Source organism: Arabidopsis lyrata (genome assembly GCF_000004255.2).
Source record: "Arabidopsis lyrata subsp. lyrata unplaced genomic scaffold ARALYscaffold_6, whole genome shotgun sequence".
Taxonomy (NCBI): Eukaryota; Viridiplantae; Streptophyta; class Magnoliopsida; order Brassicales; family Brassicaceae; genus Arabidopsis; species Arabidopsis lyrata.
The window spans coordinates 14,520,518-14,541,535 of NW_003302550.1; the positions used below are offsets into that span (position 1 = coordinate 14,520,518).

The 21,018-nt window shown below is 38.1% G+C and overlaps 1 long non-coding RNA gene across 1 annotated transcript; it reads right to left on the bottom strand.

The window, feature by feature from the left end:
• Positions 1-8,744: 8,744 nt before the first annotated feature.
• LOC110227728 lies at positions 8,745-9,820 on the bottom strand. Its single transcript, XR_002331424.1, has 2 exons — positions 9,305-9,820; positions 8,745-9,170 (listed from the first exon to the last, which is right to left on the bottom strand). It is a non-coding gene; the product is annotated as an uncharacterized LOC110227728 (long non-coding RNA).
• Between the last annotated feature and the right edge of the window lie 11,198 nt (positions 9,821-21,018).

Genomic DNA, 21,018 nt, shown 5'->3' on the forward strand with positions numbered 1-21,018 from the left:
CGCTGTCGTTCCTTAATAAAATTGAGCCGTCGTAACCCTGTAAATCGTAAAAAAAAATTAATATTAGGGATTTTACTCACTTCACACAAAAAAATAGGATTTGACTCACGTGTGAAAAAAGGCTTTAACTCACGAAGAATACAAACATAAAAAAAAAAACATATGGCCTTTTACCTGGACAAAACAATCATGAAACTGTAAACGAAGCAAGGCCACAGCTTTTTTCGGATCGGACGTGACTTCCTTTCTGATAACGGCCCGAACTGCAGATTCTGCTGTTGGGCAATTCGTGGAGTAGAACCCAACTCTCAGTTGGGCCTTCGCGAAATGCAAGAAGAGAAATATAAAAAAGCTGATTAACAAACCTCTCATTTTGTTTTTTTTTTGTTTTGTTGCTTTGAGACTTTGAGACTTTGAGTGATGATAAGGGGATGGATAAAAGATGATCTATTTAAATAATGTGAAAATTACAAATTATTATTTTTTTCCAATAATTTTTTTTTTTTGGTAAGCATCTTCAATGTTGTTACGGCGAATAAAATTATGAAGTCCCATTGTAGCAAATATAACACGTCTTTGTACTGCAATATTATACCTTGGAAATTCATTTAAAACCCTCCATTTTTTCTTCCAAACTCCGAATGTTCGTTCAATAACTGATCGAAGGGATGCATGCCATCTATTAAACATCTCCTTGCTATTCTTTGGCGGTTCGCCATTGAATTTTTTGTTTAGCTCATAAGATTTTTTGTGAAGATAAATTTTGATGGACTACGATGTGTTTAGCTATAGTATATTTATAGGAGTTGATATTAGTTTAGGGTTTTAATTAATTAAATAGATAAATTGTTCAAAATAGTCAAAGATTAAGCTGATTTTGTGTACTTGAATATCTTTTATTTGATTAGGTTAAACTGAATTAGTTTAGTATTTAAATATCCTAGATTCTCTAAACAACTTAACGTAAATGATATAAATTTAATAAAAGATAAAAAAATATTTTAAAGCTTTCATCTCGTTCAATTTGTTCTTCTCCTAATTTGAGGTTGAACAATTTTCAACTAAAAAGTGCAATTTTCCAATTCTGTGGTGGGCCCCATTAAAATTGGGTTGGAAATTGTGTCATCCATTTGCACCCTTAGTCTCTTCTCTAAATAATCCAAAAGAAGTTGCTTTGCTTAGAGTCTTCACATTAACTGCTTTGTAGACGAGATTTTCCTGAAAATTTAGGGTTTTTCTTTCTGTGGTAATTTGCTATATATTTCATGGTCTCTAGAGTTATATCAACTTGATTGTTGAATTTAGTTGAGAAGCTCGATGTGGATATTACTCAAAAGATTCACATTTGCTATTTAGATTTTATATTTGTGATATTTTTCATCTCATTCAATTGTATAATCCAAAAGATTTATGTGTTTATCTCTGGTTGCAACTTGTTGTTTTGGTTAAAGTAGTTCACTTCTGGACTCTCTTCTCTAAATAATCCAAAAGAAGTTGCTTTGCTTACAATCTGTACATTTTATCCGCTTTGTTCTCTATTGTGATGATATGGTTTCAAGTCTCCAAATACCCGTTCTATTTTGCTTTAGGAACCAAGAAAGTAACCAGAAATACCAACCTATATCAGAACCTAGCTGACAAGAGGGTGATTTTCTGCGATGAGACACTGAAGCTAATCTTTGAAGGGAAAGACAAAGTTGGGTTTTTGGAGATTTCAAAACTCTTGTCCCCGTACTTTGTGAAGACTGCTTGACCAATAACTAGCTTAGTGTGGAAAATTCTGATTTGGTTTTGAGTAAGCTCTTTCGTGTGTCCTATCTTGTTAATGTTGTCACTATCTTTCCACTCTTTTCGTTCTTGTTCCCAAACATGTTTTTTAACTAATGAAGAAATGTTTTGGCGTTTTGTATGTGACTTTGAACATTTAATTTTAAAGGCAAGGGGAGGAGAATCTCCTCTTTCACCTATCAAGATCTTATCAATATTACAAAAGATTGGGAAGCATCTTGGCCCTGGAAAAGAAGAAGACGCACACGAGTTTTTAAGGTGAATCATATGGGTTATGCTTTTAGTAACTTTTATCGGTTTTTCAAAGGTCAATATTTTTGCAAAGGAGGGTTACATTGTTCTTTCATAAGAATGCCAGGTGTGCTGTTGAGACAATGCAATCTGTTTTTCTAAAAGAGGCTCATGCAGCTGGTCTGTTTGTTGAAGAAACTACTTTAGTAGGCGTTACGTTTGGTGGATATCTTTGATGTAAGTCAAATTAAGACCTAAGACTACTCTCTCAAAGAAGAGATCGTGTGTAGCACTTTAGGGTCGAATTCCACAAAGCTCTCGTGTTCACACAATAGACTAACATGATTCGAATTAAGCTAAACAAGAAATTAAGTAAACTAAAAGACAAGAAAGCAATTAAATCGAGTTTTAAATCAGATGAGAAAAACGTTAGGCTTACGGATTTCTCAGGAAATAAACTAATAGTAAATCTAGCAAATTAATTAGGATTATTTAACGAACTGTTCTAGAACTCAAATCACTAATGACTAGCTAACCACCTCTCGATGCGCTAACTAACTAATCTAATATCATTAATTCCACCTCTCGATGCGAATTCCTAGATCTAGACTAGCATTAGATTCATGTTTGATATGTTCACCTTAGTAGATAGGCCGATTCTTATTACACACCTATAAACCAGGCTCATCTAAGGTAGTTCCAGTAAGAGGTGCCCTCTCAGATAAAATACATATTATCCTAAGATCAGGTTCTAGTTAGCTACTCTATAACAAGCATTAAGAACAATCCAGATGAAGAACTCTATGGATTAATCCTAACAGGTAATCGATTTACTAGTTCATTTAAACCCCTAGTGAGAATTCCTAAACCTAACAGGCAAACTACACAGACATGGAGATTGAAACAAACAACATGTTATGAATTGAAAGCATAAAGAGATTCAATAATAGAGATGAGTTAAGAAAGATCATCTCTGGAGGAGCTCTCTCCAATTATCTCCCAAAGGGTTCAAGCTCCCAAAAAGTACAACAGAATAATAGAATGAGAGATTAAGAGATGTCTAAAACAAAACCCTAAAAATCTATATATATGTTCTTAAAAACGTGCAGAGACTTCTTTGAAAATAGGAAAAACTTCTGGGGCGAATCTGCAAATCTTCATAACTTCAATAAGACGCGAAATTCAATTGCCTTCATATCTTGGTGTCGACCGACACCAGGGGTGGTGTCGTTCGACACTTGCACGTATTTTCGTCTCCGGATTGCTCGTGCAGCATAACTTCTCGGTTTTGCTCCAGAGTGATCCATAATCTCCAAATTGGTCCCGAACGTGTAAAAACGTGAAAAGACTCAAAAATACTCTAGAAACAACAAAAAGTCTCTAAAAACAATACATATATCACGGCTAAAATCGGTAAAATACGTGATGTATCAACTCCTCCAGACTTAGCTTTTGCTTGCCCTCAAGCAAAACACAAAAACCGAACCCGTGGAAGAAGTTTAAAAACACAGAAACTCCCAATTTCTCTAGCCTATTACCTTGATCATTCAAACCAAATCCAAATGCCTAGCAGATCGCATCAAATCCTAACCACAATGTAATTCTCCGCGAGCATTCTTAACATTCCAAATTCCAAACCAAATTCCACAACTATATCCTATAGCCCTCATCGCATAAATCTCATCAATAAAATCAGTACTCAAGAACCTTCTAGACTCATTCCCATACTATACCATGATAAATCAACCTTTTTCAATATTTCCTTGGTACTCTTTCTCTCCCCCAGACTTATTCTTTCTCAAACCATTTTTTTTTTTTTGAGCTTCAAAGTTGTACGCGAATAATGGTATCATCGGAAATTTTCCTAACCTCGCTTCCAATCTTCGTGTGATCAATCCTCTTGAAGTAAAATAATGAGATCACGGGAAATTTTCCTATCTCTTTACTCCAAAAGAAAATCATCTCAATCTTTTTTTTTTTTTAGAAAAGGGAGAGGAGCACCATTCTTTTTCCACATTGGTCTCATTTATCAGGTATGAACGAGGAGTCAAGTTCTACGAATACTAACCGTATTAACGAGGTGAAGAGCATGAACTTTGCTCAGGCTTTAGCGGATTGTGTTGGAAACGTGGATGTCCTCTGGTCTATTGATTAACTCTCTGGATTTTCCATTAGTCGGATTGAATTGAATCTGCAGCATTAAACTAACCAGGCAATATTCTAGAGAAAAAGATCATAATTTCCAACTAAATTTTGACTCAATAAAACGACTCAAAAGAAAAAGAAAATAAGAATAAGACTCAAAAAGAAAAACGTAGTTAGTAACTGCCTCACCCAGACTTAAACGACACTGTCCCCAGTGGCATTCAAACCCGAAGTTAGCAAAAATAAAAATAAAGAAAAAAGAAAACTAAAAATAAAAAATAAAAGAAAAACGAAATCATACCAGTGGGTTGCCTCCCACTAAGCGCTTATTTTCAGTCATTAGCTTGACTATATCGGGTTCAGATGTCAGGTGGATCAGATGGTTGCAGCAAGTACTTCCCAGAAAAACGTCTCATCATCCATGGTGGTGTGTAAGCAGTTGGTGTGTGAGGACGACCAATGAAGTGAGGAATATCAGCAGGGTGGGACGTAGGTATGGGTGGTATACTCTTTTTTCCTGCACAATCATCAAAATAACGAACAAGCGCTTGACAAGAAACTCGTGGCTTGCTTAACTGTGAAACAGTCTTGAAAAATTTGAAAGTCTTATTGATGAAATCGGGAGGTTTAGGTGGAGAAAGTGAGTACCTCAGCTGTTTAGGAGGAGGATGGAATGAGAGAGGCACATTGGTAACAGTTCCCGGACTTGCAGCAATGATTCCAGCCCGAAAAACAACTTTGTTAGAGAACTGTGGTTCTGCCCGTGTACGGTGTCGACCGACACAGATGGTGTCGATCGAAACCAATGCAGTTTGTCGACGCTTTGTGTCAACTGCGAGATGGTGTGGTCAACATTGGTCCATCTCGTCGAGTCTGGTGTCGACCGACACCCTGGTGGTGTCGATCGACACTAAGTCTGCAGCTCGAATTTCTGCACTGATTCTGCAATCTAGCTCAGCAATCTGTGTCTCCATCAGAAAAACATCATCCTGTAGCAGCTTATCACTGATTTGTACCTCATCCTGGAGCTTAGTGTTGAACAGATGGTCACCAGTCCAATCTTCAAGCTTAGCAGCTTTCAAAGTCACTTGCTCAACAGAACCCAACTCCTTGACATACCCAACAGTAATGTATGTGGAGGTCTCTACAGAAAATGCTTGACCATCAATGGTGGGTGGCTTCCTCAGCTTGTCCATATCGAAATTCATAACCACGTCACACACATGTAGAGAAATTCGGCCTTGCTTTACATCAATCTGAGCACTAGCAGTAGCTAAGAACGATCTTCCCAAAATAAGAGGATCTGGAGGTTCTTCTTCATATGCTAATACCACAAAATCAGCCGGAATTAAGCATTCACCAATCTGAACCGGAACATCTGCTAAGATACCCTCATGGATTCTCTTTGAACAATCAGCCATGAGAAGAGTAATCCTGGTAGGCCTGTAATCAGTCATCCCAAGTCTTAAAGCAACAGAATGAGGAATCAAGTTGATGCAAGAGCCAAGATCACAAAGACAGTGAGAAAATCGTCCTGTAGATATAGAGCAAGCTAGCACAGAGCTGCCTGGATCAGATAGCTTCTCAAGGATCCTACTCTTAATCATGGCACTGACCTGTTCTGATACAACCAATGTCTTCTTCTTTTCATTCTGCTTCTGTGGAGCTTCACACAGTATAAGAGCACGTTGAAGCGGTGGTGACAACTTGTCTATATCAACCGGAGGCAACTCAAGTAGAATCTTATCCATGATACCCTTGCAACATTCCGCCTGGATCTCCTACTTGAACTATCGAGGTATTGAACAAGGAACTTGAGGCATGTAGACTTGTTCAGCAACAGGTGGAAACTCAAGTCTGATTGGTGTAGTCCGCGTCTAGTGTCGGTCGATAGTACTGTCTGGCGTCGACTCTTCTGTGTCGAGCTCGCTCAATTCTGCTGTTGTTTCGGAGGGGTGTCTTTCGACACCCAAGTGGTCTCGGTCGACACTAAGAGTACGTGTCGAGTGATCTTGTAAATCAGTGTCGAACCAGGTCGATTTTACTTCGTCACAGTTTGATTTTTCAAATTTCTGAACTGGTGTCAGTCGACACCAATTGGTGTCGTTCGACACTGCCTCTGTAACCACAAAATCAGCTTCGCTCTCCGTAACGTCCACGAGATCAACATCGCTTTCCATCAAAACAGTATGACAAGCAGTCATGAGGGGCATCTCTGAGATCGTTTGTTGAAGTCCACTCCTCAACTGAACTGCACAATCATCTACGTTGGAAGATGTTATATTGTTAAGCTGAATACTCATGTTGTTAACCTTACTATTCAAAGCAGAAATTCTGGTAAATATTTCTTCGAGCATGGCTTCGATATTGCAGGTAGACGGTGGAGTTGGGGTGGTACTGTGGGCGGGATGCTGGATGCTCTGGCATGAAGTGCTGACAGAATGGATCTCGGACTGTTCCAGTTTCTTGTAGTCAACTTTGGCGGCAAGCTGTCTTCTCTTGTTATCAATGCCTCTGATGCCATAGCTGGAAGCAGAATTCTCAATAAGACTTGTTACTTAGCTGGGTGTCCTTGTGGTGAAATTTTCCATTGCTTGCTCCATCGAGTATGACTTGGTAACGATAATCAATGCCCTTGAAGAATATGCCAAGTAGACGAACTTCAGTGAATCCATGATGCGGACAATTCCTCTGATATGATCCAAATCTTAACCAAGCTGCTTTGAAAGACTCTGTAGGACCTTGAGAAAAGGAAGAAATCTACACTCTCACTTCCTCGGATATTGATTCATCATAAAAGTGGATTAAGAATGCATCCTTAACTTCCTGCCAAGTAGTTAGAGATCCGGGTCTCAATTGTCTAAGCCAGATAGTTCCTCTTTCTCCAAGAGAGTATGGAAAGAGTTTGCAGAGCAAGTAGTCAGGTGGAACGCCTTCTGCTTTGATGCTGGAAACCATGTCTTCAAATTTCTCGATGTGATCCAAAGGAAATTGACCTTCTAAACCGTCGAACTAGTTATGAGAAACGAGATCATAATACCATGGTTTGAACGCAAAATCAGCTCTTGCAGGTGGAGGTGGTCTGATCGCTGATCGATTGGAGTAGAAGGGATCGGGTCTGTTGTAATCAGCACACATCATTGGCCTGTTGCCCGTGTGGTGTCGATCGATACCCAGGTGGTGTCGGTCGACACTCTCGTCGAGATCGTCCATCTGGTTGGTGTGATTGAATTCCTTAAGTCCCTGAAACACAAGAAACAAAAGAAATAAAAACATGTGAGTAACTAAAGAAAATAAAAGCTTAGACTAAATTCTACACCTAATCTAATGGTGAAGCGAAGAGAACTTCGGCAACGGCGCCAAATTTGATGTAAGTCAAATTAAGACCTAAGACTACTCTCTCAACTAAGAGATCGTGTGTAGCACTTTAGGGTCGAATTCCACAAAGCTCTCATGTTCACACAATAGACTAACAGGGTTCGAATTAAGCTAAACAAGAAATTAAGTAAACTAAAAGACAAGAAAGCAATTAAATCGAGTTTTAAATCAGATGAGAAAAACGTTAGGCTTAGGGATTTCTCAGAAAATAAACTAATAGTAAATCTAGCAAATTAATTAGGATTATTTAACGAACCGTTCTAGAACTCAAATCACTAATGACTAGCTAACCACCTCTCGATGCGCTAACTAACTAATCTAGTATCAGTAATTCCACCTCTCGATGCGAATTCCTAGATCTAGACTAGCATTAAATTCATGTTTGATATGTTCACCTTAGTAGATAGGCTGATTCTTATTACACACCTATAAACCAGGCTCATCTAAGGTAGTTCCAGTAACAGGTGCCCTCTCGGATCAAATAACTATTATCCTAAGATCAGGTTCTAATTAGCTACTCTAGAACAAGCATTAAGAACAACCTAGATGAAGAACTCTATGGATTAATCCTAACAGGTAATCGATTTACTAGTTCATTTAAACCCCTAGTGAGAATCCCTAAACCTAACAGGCAAACTACACATACATGGAGATTGAAACAAACAACATGTTATGAATTGAAAGCATAAAGAGATTCAATAATAGAGATGAGTTAAGAAAGATCTTCTCTGGAGGAGCTCTCTCCAATTATCTCCCAAAGGGTTCAAGCTCCCAAAAAGTACAACAGAATAATAGAATGAGAGATTAAGAGATGTCTAAAACAAAACCCTAAAAATATATATATATATATATATATATATGTTCTTAAAAACGTGAAGTGACTTCTTTGAAAATAAGGAAAACTTCTGGGGCGAATCTGCAAATCTTCATAACTTCAATAAGACGCGAAATAATTAAATTGCCGTCAGATCTTGGTATCGATCGACACTAGGGGTGGTGTCATTCGACACTTGCACGTATTTTCGTCTCCGGATTGCTCGCACAGCATAACTTCTCGGTTTTGCTCCAGAATGATCCATAATCTCCAAATTGGTCCCGAACGTGTAAAAACCTGAAAAGACTCAAAAATACTCTAGAAACAACAAAAAGACTCTAAAACCAATACATATATCACGGCTAAAATCGGTAAAATACGTGATATATCAATCTTCACTCCAAGAAATGGAATGTCTTTTAGCTAAGATCATTTTGCTGGCTTTAATTAGCATGTCGGTTGTTTTTAACCTAGTTTAAGAAAATAGAGAATGAGCCCAATTAAAAGATTAATGGGCCTGATTAAATGGGCACTATATCCAATTAAAGTATGCAAACAAAAATGTATCGTTTTAAATCACACACAAATTCACAGAGTTTTCAGTGAAGTTCGCCGTCACCGGAACTCATGGATCGGCCACCGTCGTTTCCACACTATCATATCCCTAATCCGATAGTCTTCCACCACGTTCCTCCTCCAAATCCTAATCCTAATTTCTTCTTCCGACCTCCTGTAGCTCATCTTCAAAATCCTAACAATTACTCCACCCACCGCTCCATCTCCGCTGCCGATTCGCGAGCTCCTCGGAAAATCCCTGTTATCGGAAAGTCAGAGAACCTTAGATTCTATGTCAAAAAATCTATCTTTAGATCACTCTTCTATTCTCCAGAAGGACGAAAATGGCGGTTTTGGTTCGTTGCCTTTTTGATTCAAATCATTTTATGCTACCTGAAGCTCTCTTTCTCCATTCACTTGGTTGCCCAAATCCTCTTGGCCTCACTCATTCACTTCGTTACCGGAGCACACTCGAGTTACCATGTTGTGAACTACAGTTGAATAATGTAGCAGCCATCAATCAAAAAGCTCAATTCGACGGTGGGTGGTGAGCTATTCGGCCCTAAAGAAAGAATTGCGTCGTGATGAGGTATGATAGAACCGGATTTGGTTCTATCAAGAAAAGTAACAGAAAGTAGATAAGAAGTGGAAGAACAGAGTTAAGATGAGAAGAGAATTGGAGAAGAAAGAAGAAATTAGACTTTCGTCATTGTTGTTGATCGTTTTCGATGATTGTTTACAGAGAAGAAGAAAAGCTTAAGTACAAGAAAATAAAGAGGAAATGGGCTTTAAACACTAAACCCAAGTCAAAGCCCACAAAGGCTCACTAATCTTCATTTCGGTTTGTATCAATACTCCCCTCGTGAAAAACTCACCTTGTCCTCAAGGTGGAAAGAAGTCAAATTTGGGGAAGTTGGTCTTAGCTTCAGTCAATCCAGAACCTGCAATTTTGGTCTTGTCTGTGAAAATCGAATTAAGCTCCTTAAGCGTCACTTCCGACTGTCTCCATTTTCTTTTATCAAAGTTCTTCTTGTCACCAATCTCTTCAACTTGCAATCCCATAACAGCCAAGTATTCTAGTGATAACACTAGCTTTGAAACAACTGGTTTAAGGGAACAACTCCATAAGTCCCAACGATTCAACAGTCTTTACCCTTTTGGATATGTCTACCTCTACCTCTTGGGCTTGTTTATTTGGCATCTTAAGAAGACAAAACCTAGTTTTGTTCTTCTTACTGATCAAAATGATTCGAGGAGTTTCCGCAACAACCTCATTTGACTTCAGAACTTTTTTAGACCATGTTACGACATCTGTGTTGTGATCTTGGCCATCATGTAGTCTTTCTTGGATCTCCTGCAGTCAGGTCTCGTGATGTTTATGTTGCTCAGGTTATTGGGGATCAGCTTCTTATGTAACTCGCCAACCTCCTTGTAGTCATAGAAAAGAGCCCATAAATGGCCAGGCTCATTATTTTTCCCATGGTTCCCAAAATTTGCAAAGCCATTGTCCTTTGGAGCTTTCTTTGGATATTTTGTGCTTAGCTTCATCCTTGACTTTTGATAATAAGCTTTTACGATCAATTAATCCTAAAACACTATCGTGTCGTTGTAGTATTTTAGGTGTCAATCCAATCAGGTGTGATGCAAACAAATGAGATATTATCAGAAAGCACTAAGTCAAGCCAAGCAGAAATGGGTTGTTTTTCTAACAGTCCTAGTGATTGATGCAGAAATGGACTGCTATACTCGATCGCACAGTCTCACTGCCAAAAGGGAGGGTGTGATCGAGTAAACCAGTGGTAACAAAGAAAAATTGTTAAAAAACTTAAGCAGCAGGTAACAAAGCAGAAGCAAGTAAGTAGACAGATAAATCAATTGGACAAGAAACTCCTAAGGATGGGGTAATCGAATAGTGTGGATTCCTTAATCAATTTAGATGGTTAACGATTCTCAATGAAGCTATCCCTAAACAACAGGTTCAACAACAGATCAATTCACTTCCGTGACAGAAACCCTCAAGCAAAACTAGCCCAGACTAATTCCCATTAACGGAATCTAACTATGCAGGCAATAAGAACCGACTGTTAAAGTCAATAACCGCTCTAAACGGCCAATCCCTTGGGATAGAGACGATTATCACTAGAATTAGTAGATCAAGCATTCCATCGAACACCTTCTGGGTGCGGGAATGCTTTTGATCGAATTCCAGTTGATCAGAAAGGAATATGCAGTAAACACAACTAATCCACAAGGAATTCAATAAAACTACACTTAACCATCAGAATCGACTAAGGATCTCACATCTACTCTATCCCATCCTCAGAAATCCTAGTCACTACTCAGACAACATGCTCAAAGACATAGAAACGATTGATGATTGCATAACTTCAAAGATTAAAGGAAAATGAAACAGAAATGAACAAGGAAATGAACGCAAAAACTCAATAACTTAGAAGAAACGAAAATACAAAGTTTCAGAAGCAAAAGCGGCCCTGAATTCAGAAAACGATACTAGGTTACTAAGTCTCAGTGCGAGTCTAAAAACGTGCGAGTCTAAAAACGTCAGTGTCTCCGAGGAAACCCTTAGAGACTTATTTATAACAAAAACGACAAAGATAAGTAAGTAGGCTTCGAGTCCGCTTAACAGGCCCATGGATAATGGAGGTCGAGTATATGGGCTCAAAGTGGGCTTCATGGTCGAGCGTGAATCAAAGCTACGATCAAGTGGTTCCTTCTCTCCTCTTCTCTTTCCTATGCTCAGGTTTTCTGGTTGAGTGCGGATTGATCAGAGGGTCGAGGTGGTGATCGAGTAGAATGGTTGATGGCATGATCTGGACTGCTTCTTCTCTCTTGTGATCGAGTAGTTTGGTAGACTGTCAGGATGGAGCTTCTTCTCTTCTCTGTGATCGAGTATAACAGTCTGGATGGACTGCTTCTCCTCCTCTGTGATCGAGTATAAGGGTAGTCTGTCAGGATGAACTACCTTCTCTTCCCTGTGATCGAGTATAAGGGTAGACTGGATGGCCTGCTGAGCTGACTGTTTCCCTTTCTGCTACTGGTGATCGAGTAGAACAGTCCTGATGATCTGTTGAGCTGACTGCTTCCCTCTCTTCTACTGGTGATCGAGTAGAATGGTCCAAATGTGACTTTCAGCTCTGTTTTTTCCTCTTTCTGAACACCAATAGCACCTGAAACAACTCCAGAATGCAAAATGCATGCAAGACTAATGCTAGACACACTTAAACATGCAAAATGTGCGAAATGATGATGAATGCTATGAAAGATGAATGAAGTTAGACTCAAAATGATGATAAATTGATGTATAAAACATGCAAATTATAGACATATCAACTCCCCCAAACTTAGTCTTTGCTTGCCCTCAAGAAAACAAGTAAACATAAGATGAAGGAGAGGTTTGAAGGTGGGGATTCATAACCAAAGCATCAGATAAAATAGATAAAATCAAGGTCCAAGTTAGTAGTTCTAGGATGCGATATGATCTATCTCTACTCAAAAATGTTAGCCATGCCTTGTAATAATTCAATCCGACTCTTGTACTCGACCTACACATGCTTTCAAATCGACCAATCCCTTTAACATTCATTAGTTTCAGAACGTGAATCAAGCAATGCACCATCAATGAACTCATTTGGCTAAGGTTAAGGTTAGATGACAAAGATAGTCCCTTTAAGGTGGTTCAAGTTTAGTAACAGGGGACTCTCAAAAGAAATGGACTGAGCTTTAGGAGAATGCTAAAGGTAAGAGCCAACCTATGCATACAAGAATAGTATCTCATCTACCCAATAACATAAACCGTGTATACACCAGCAGATGGTACTACCCTCAAGCCCAGAAGTTGATCCTAGTTCTACCCTTTGCACTCAAGACATTTTTTTTCTGTCATTCTTTTCTTGGATCAAGCCACTCTTCCTTTTCTCTGAGTCTATTCTAAGGAGAAGTTTTCTTTTACTTTAATGGGTCTGGTGGATTTTGGTTTTCTTTGACAATTATGGCTCTTGTTATCTTCTTATGATAAAGACTTCTCTCGACTTTTGTTTTCTTTTATTACAGAGCCTATCTATTCGACTTTTTAATTCCCCAAAATCCATTACTAGACTAACTTGTTTTTCAACTTCCTTCTCCTAAAAACATCAACCTTCTCATTCTTTTACTCATATACTCGATCCCCACCCAAAAATAGACTCCCACCTAGTTCTATCTAGTCCTGAAAACATGGACTAGAACTACATGAGACACTACTCTTGTCGGTTCAAACCTAACACTTTCTACCAAGCTCAATCCTGAAACAGGCCTCACAATCACACAAGAGATATAACAGGGCTTAAAAGAAAGGTTTGGTTAACGTCTAGGGAAACTGCTCCTATGGTGGAAGCAGCTACTTGGGTTAGCAAGGATGGTGAAAAGTTGAAAGAAAACCCAAGTATGTATATGGTATCCATGAGTTCAAATTTGATGCTAAGACATGATAATTGTAAATCAGATTCAGGTTCAAATTGATAGGGAATGGTATCAAATCATGATAGTGTGATCGAGTAGAGCATTCAAGACATGGTGCAGTTTTTCTTCAATTTCATTGACTACGCATCAGACAACTAGCAACGAGGGCATTGACTATATCTACCGAACTAACATGCTTACAAGGCTATCTCATCATAATCCCCTATGCATATGCAACAATCCTATATGAAAACATACTAGACTCGATCCTAAATGTGATGCAACTAGATGAACACTCTGTTTTTGTGGAATACATTTTCAGAAATTTTTCAAACTAGATTATGTACCCGCGCGTTGCGCGGAATTTTAGTTTTAATTTTTTATAAATGCGAATCTTTGAATATAAATCTTAAAAATTAAACTTTAATTTTTTTTTTACTTTATCCATATGCATTATCTTTCTAAAGTAGTAAAAATATTCTCTCACTTTTCACTACAATTTTTCTCGTTATCTTCTATGATTCACTCATCGTCTCCCGATATCGACTCTTTTTCACCTTATATTGACTCACATAGAATATACTCAATTGTGAATTAGTTCTCAAGATAGATTGTATAGATTTTCTCCTTCCTATCTTTGAATACTCAATTCTATTTTAAACGTTGCATGATCTTTTTACTAAAGTAAACATCAAAAAATTTAAGAAAATATTTTGTCAAAAGGTTTCTTTAGCCATGTTTTGGTGCATGTAAAATTGTTTTCTAAACAACAAATTTCATATATAAACTCATTCTTATATATTCACAAACATCGGATTTGAACATCAATTTTTTTTTCACTTTATCTTGATTGTTTGAAAAATACAAAATTCTCTGTTCTAAAATATGTAAATTAAGAAATCATAAAAATTATTCTAGTTTTTAAATACGTTTATTTTTTATAAAAAATCATTCTTATTTCTAATTAATAAATAGCATTCTCAAATATTATTATTAGAAAGTTTTAATATTCGATTAAATTATTTTATTTTTATTTGTGCTGTTTAGGATAGTTTTTTGTTTTGTTTCAAATCACCTTCATTTTTTCAATCTATGTTAATTTTCTAAACACACATTCATAATTATTTTTTCTTTCTTAGGTATTCATTTTTTATATAAAAAAATGTCCACTTTTTAATTGAGAAAACTTTAATAATATAGACAAATTTATTAATTTAACTATTTATATTATATTATAATTATAAATGATAATATGTATTCATTCCTTCTTATTTTTTAATTGGTATCATGAATTGATACTTTAAACTTAACAAATATATTCTCAAATTCTAAATGTGTATTTTTTAAAAATGAAGTACTTTTTTAGTTAGGACCTTTAAATTTGGTATTTTTTAACTCTTATTTTTTAATTCAACTAAATAATTATAACTCTTAAAAGTGATTGTTGTATAGTCCTGGACGTTTGGTTATCCAATCGGTTTCGGTTCGGTTCCATTCGTTTCCATTTATTTTGGTTCTAGAGTTTAGTATCTATTCGGGTATTTTGAAATTTTTGTTCGATTTCGGTTCGGTTCCGGTTCTTTCAGTTTTAAAATTTAGTATCCATTCGGATATTTTGATTCGGATATTTTTGGATATTTCAGTTATTTTTGAATATTTTTGGATACTTTTCGGTTATTATCTAGTATTTTTATATAGTTTTGAGGTATTTTTGATTATTCAGTCTATAAAAAACTAATATTTTTAGATAGATAATTGTATTTCGGGTATTTTCGGGTATCCAAAATATTTTGGATTGGTACCGATTCGGTTCCAGTTCTTACGGTTATAGAATTTAGTATCCATTCGAATATTTTCAAATTTTCGGTTCGGTTTGGTTCTTTTTGCTCCGTTTCCGTTTCGTTACATTCGGTTCGGTTAATTTGTCCAGGCCTTGTTACATTAAAATATATCTTAAGTTTATTTTTCCTAACTCTAACAATTTAAAAATATTTACTCATTATATGTTAAGACATGATTATCTAACTTAATATTTCTCTAATCTCCATTCAAAAGTTTTATATTTTGTTTTGTATATTTATTTTTTCTTTTTTTCATATTTAATTTATTTTTTTGTAAATTATTGATTTTTAATGAAAACTAATAATTTAAAATGTGTGAATTAATTTCGTTTTTGTTTTAATAAATAAGATATGTGGAACCCGCAAAAATAATAAAATGTGATGACATGGATGTTGATGTGGACACTTTAGATGGAGAGACAACTCTCCCATTATATATATAGATTTTTATGGTTTTTTTCTATGCCTTAAATGAATGCAGACTCAAGAGTATATACAATGCAAAAATTTGAAGATAAGAAAACAAAAGACTCATCAGTTCACACACTTCCTGAGCCCTCCCCCAAACTTAAATCACAAGTCCTCTGTGTGACCAAATTTGGAAGAGAGTACTCAGGACAAACACAATAATCAAGAGGTAGAGTTCCTTATAGACTGTTCTGATCTGGTTAAGATGGTGTCTTCTCCAACTGAATGGCCGGCGTTTTCAGTGTACTTGGAGGAATTTCAGAGCGACAAGGAAGAATTCTCATCATTCTCTTTATCTTTAATTTCTCGCAATGCTAATGTAAAAGCGGATCATCTGGCACGAAAAAATCGTACAGAACCGCTTCATATAACATTTGTAAACAATATTCCACATGAATAGCTCTTTTGAGTTCTAATTAATTTCGGATGACAAAAAAAAAAAGACAAACACAGAAACAAAACAGAAGACGGTAATGTACAGTGTTGAAATGAGCTGCTTACCTCAATGGAAGAAGAAGCAGATGTCATCATCAGTGCCCGCCTGCGATTCCTGCCAAGCCATTGAAGAATCTCCTTGTTCGGTCTCATCTCCAATGTGGATACTCGACTTCTTCTCGTCTGATGCGGCCAGCACCGCGGTCGAGTAGTCTCTTTGTGGTCGAGTATACTGATGCTCACTCAGAGCCTGAATTCATTTCACTCAGCTTTTCGCACTTATCTCCTGAAAACACTACCAAAATGCATTAAAAACAACAAGGAAAAATATAAATATGTACAAGATAGACATGGGACTTACTCCCTAGTGAGATTTTTTTAAGTCTCTAACCTGACTCCTCACCCTTATTAGGCATTTAGAGGTTCCTCCAAAGGAACAGAAGTTCCTTCTGGAATGTATTGATCTTCCATGTATCTCTTGAGCCTCTAGCCATTGACTGTAAAATCTCCATCCTTTCCAGCTAGAGTGATAGCACCATAAGGTCGGACTGAAGTGACACGGAAAGGACCAGACCATCTAGACATGAGCTCGCCTGGAAAGAGTCTCAGGCGGGAGTTGAACAGCAACACTTGATCACCAACCTTAAAATCCCTTGAGATTATCTTCTTGTCATGGAAAGATTTAGTTCTCTCCTTGTAGATTCTGGAGCTCTCATAAGCTTCTAAGCGAATCTCATTGAGATCATTCAGTTGGATCAACCGCTTTTCCTCAGCGGTCTTAATATCAAAGTTCAGGAGTTTAACTGCCCACATAGCTTTATACTCGAGCTCAACAGGTAGGTGACATGATTTTCCATAGAGAAGGTTGAAAGGAGTTGTGCCGATAGGGGTCTTGAAATCTGTTCTGTAAGCCCATAGCGCGTCATCGAGCTTTGTAGACCAATCTTTCCTTGTAATCCCAACAGTTTTCTCTAGAATTGCTTTTATCTCCCTGTTGGAGATTTCTACCTGCCCGCTTGCCTGTGGATGATAAGGAGTGGCTACCTTGTGTTTTACTCTATGCTTCTTCAGTAGGTTCTCAAAAACCTTGTTGATAAAATGTTTCCCCCCGTCACTGATTAGAACCCTGGGGACCCCAAATCTCGGGAAGATAATGGTCTTGAACAGCTTCAGCACAACTCTTGCATTATTGGTGGGACTAGCTATGGCTTCGACCTATTTTGATACATAGTCAACTGCGACCAGTATGTACTTGTTTCCGTATGAAGAAGGAAATGGACCCATAAAATCTATTCCCCATACGTCAAAAATCTCGACTTCCAAGATCGGATTCTGAGGCATCTCATTTCTTTTACTGATGTTTCCTTTCCTTTGACATGAATCACATTTCGAGATAAAATCCTGAGCATCTTTGAACATTGTTGGCCACCAAAAACCTGCTTGGAGGATTTTTGATACTGTTTTGAATGTTGCAAAGTGGCCACCATAGGCAGAGCCATGACAATGCAGCAGGATACCTTCAGCTTCATCTTCTGAGACGCATAGCCTTTAGATCTTATCCTTGCAGAGAGTGTAGAGATAAGGCTCATCCCAGTAGAAATGATTAATTTCCTTGAAGAACTTCTTCTTCTCAGAACTTGACAGATTCGGAGGCTCTTCACCGCTCACCAAGTAGTTGACATAATCAGCATACCACGGAAGCTTATCTTCTATTGCACATACTTGAACGAGTGATTTTAGGGTTTGAGAGCTTTCGTTCAGCTGTCTGATTGCCATTAGCTGTTCTTCTGGCATAGAGTCATCAATAGGGACCTCGTCTTCCATTCTCATTCTAGACAGATGATTCGCTACACCGTTCTCAATCCCATTCTTATCTACTATCTCCATATCAAACTCTTGAAGCAGTAAGATCCATCTCAGCAGCCTAGGCTTGGTATCCTTCTTCGCATAGATATGCTTCAGGGCGGCATGATCAGTGTAGACTGTTACCTTAGATCCTACCAGGTAGCTCCTAAATTTCTCGAATGCGAATACCACAGCCAACAGTTCCTTCTCAGTAGTGGCATACCTCACTTGTGCATCATCCATCGTTCTGCTTGCGTAGTAGATCACATGCAGCTTCTTGTCAATCTTCTGGCCCAAAACTGCTCATACTGCATAATCTGAGGCATCACACATGATCTCAAACGGGTAGTCCCAGTTCAGAGCTTGGACTATTGGAGCAGTAACCAAAGCTTCCTTGATCAACTTAAAGGCCGTCAGACATTCTTCATCAAATGTGGACTCTGTTTCCTTGCACAACAATCTGGTGAGCGGTCTGGCCAACTTAGAGAAATCCTTGATGAATCTTCTGTAATACCCTGCATGCCCAAGAAAACTCCTAATCAACCTCTATTCCTCTCTCTGAAATCTTGTGTCCCAAAACGATGCCTTCTCTGACATGAAGTAGCATTTCTCCCAGTTCAGCACCAGGTTTGTCTCCTCGCATCTTTTGAGTACCCTGCACAAATTTAACAAACAGGAGGAGAAGGAAGAGCCATACACGGAAAAATCATCCATGAATGTGGATGTAGGATTCACACTCGATTATCTTTAAGTATTTCAGTGGAGAAAAACTCTTAAAATCAACGAATGAATATGATAATTCGAAAGAAAAATTAACCAAGAAAAGAATAAAGTAAAGAATTTGATAAGAACGAAGTATGCAAAGTCTTGCGAAATTGTAAAAGAAAAAGTATGTTGTATTGCTTAGTAGTAGTGAGTAAAAAGATTTGTCTTTTCAAACACATGCGTTTGAGGCTGTTTTTATAGAGAAAACATGATTAATGCGGTCATTTACTGCTCATAATCGCATTGATCCGCATTAATAATGTAAGTTACAATTTGACCAAAACGGCTTGAATTTAAACTATCTTGGGCTTCGCATGGATCTTCCGAACTCTTTCTTGATGACTCCGAACTCCCGCGTTTTGACGCTACTGCAAGCCTCGAACAATATTCTCCTCGCTTCAGCATTTCTCTATGCGAACTGTCTGTCGAATAAGAGCGAACTCCATACTGGCAAAGATCGAGATCTTCTACTAGACTGAATCGAACTTCCGACTGGTTAAGCTCGATACTTATAATAAAATATCTTGAATTCCGAGAGGATTATTATGTAATAATGACGTGGACAGATCCAAGTGGATCCTACCGAGAATGTGTGGGATCCGACCCCAACATTTAGCCCCCCAAGTCTTGCGAGCTGAGTGCTTGGCTTGGAAGACTTAAGTAAATAGTAATTAATGAATCGAGATCTTTAACATTCTGGAATTTCTCCATGTTTTACGCTGTTACGCCGATCTCGGATAATCAAATGATTTGATTTCCCTGATAATCGTCATCATTAATTTCCTAATTTTATATTAATACTGCGGGGAAAACTGTCCCGCTTCCCAATATTTTCAAGGCGGTTTTCCGCTTAATAGGGTTAAATGGAACGATGGCTTTTACAGCGAACATTCACCCCTAAAAGCTTTTACCAAACCAGAGAAAGAAAAATCTCTTAGTAAAAAATGTCTTCCCCAGCCGTCTATGTCTCAGACAACGAAGATGACAGTTAGGGAATCCCTGTTCCCAGAGGGAACGAAGTCTTCACCCAAAGGAGAGATAAATTCGTTCCGCATTTTAGGTCTCAATTGACCCATGATTCCCTTGGCGCTCTTCGTCGCCTCTGCAACATTCCTCAGGAAATAGAATTCTCTCTTCCTAAACCCAATGAATCTCCGGAAATAGTGCGAGAAGGTTTCTGTTGTGCTTACGAAGTCTATTTCAAAGGTTGCGGTTTATTTTTTCCCATACCGGAAGTTCTCCTTTTGTACCTCCTCCATCTGGGGATCGCTTTTCCCCAAATGGCTCCCAACTTTCTCCGATATGTCTTGAGCACCCTGACTGTTTTGGCAGAAGCAGGGTTTTCTCTCACCACTAGCGAACTCTTAGGGCTATTTCGAGCTCGTGAATCCACAGCAGCGGGTATTTTTTCTATGAATCCTATCTTTGACCGTAACCTGATCGACGGAATGCCCTCGCATGATGGGCCTTGGAGGAAATACTGGTTCTTTTTCTGAGTCAATCCTCACTCCGTCCAAGGTCTTTCCGGTCTTCTTCTCCCAAATTGGTCATCTAAACTTGGTTAGAACCAACCTTTATTATTTTTCACTGTATTGTGTGAAAGAAATAGAATTCTTAACTCAACACTTTATTTCAGGGAACCAAACTATTCCCCGTCCAACTGTTGATTTCTTATCTTTCTTTCGAATCGTTTCCAAGGGTGAAACAAATTGGAATTCCTTCACCCTTCAACGTATTCATAATGCGGGGCTCGTTATCAAAGATGGTCAAACTCACCCCCTCGATCCTCCTTCTGAAGAGAAAGATGTCTCGAGCCTGAATGCTCGCGATAAAAGAAAAATCCTTGCCGAGACTAAGGCTCTTAAGGATCAATTATCCGAAATTGGGAAAAAGAAGCGGATCGCTGCAATCTCCAGGGTTGGTAACTTCCACAGGAAGATCCTCTTGGTCGATGACGGTTCTTTAGAAGCAGATTTGTCAATTGCGGTGGATTCTCACGGAGCCGAGATTCCTAACGACCCTCCAGTTGCTACCGCTATTTGCCCTTCCGCACAAGAGAGAGAGAGAGAAGTAACTTCTTCTCCTTACACAAAGAGGAAGGCTCCAGACTCAGATACTTTATCAAACGAGAAACTCAAAACTGTTAGATTTAGTTCTCCGTTACGAGCTCCTAGCCCCTTGCATTCTGTTTTCCCTTCTTCGGAACCTTTAGACCCTGAACTCCCTCTTCCGAGTGACAGAGTAATTCTAGGAAAAATCGATGAATTGAGATCGGAGGTTCCTCCGTCTCAAGGA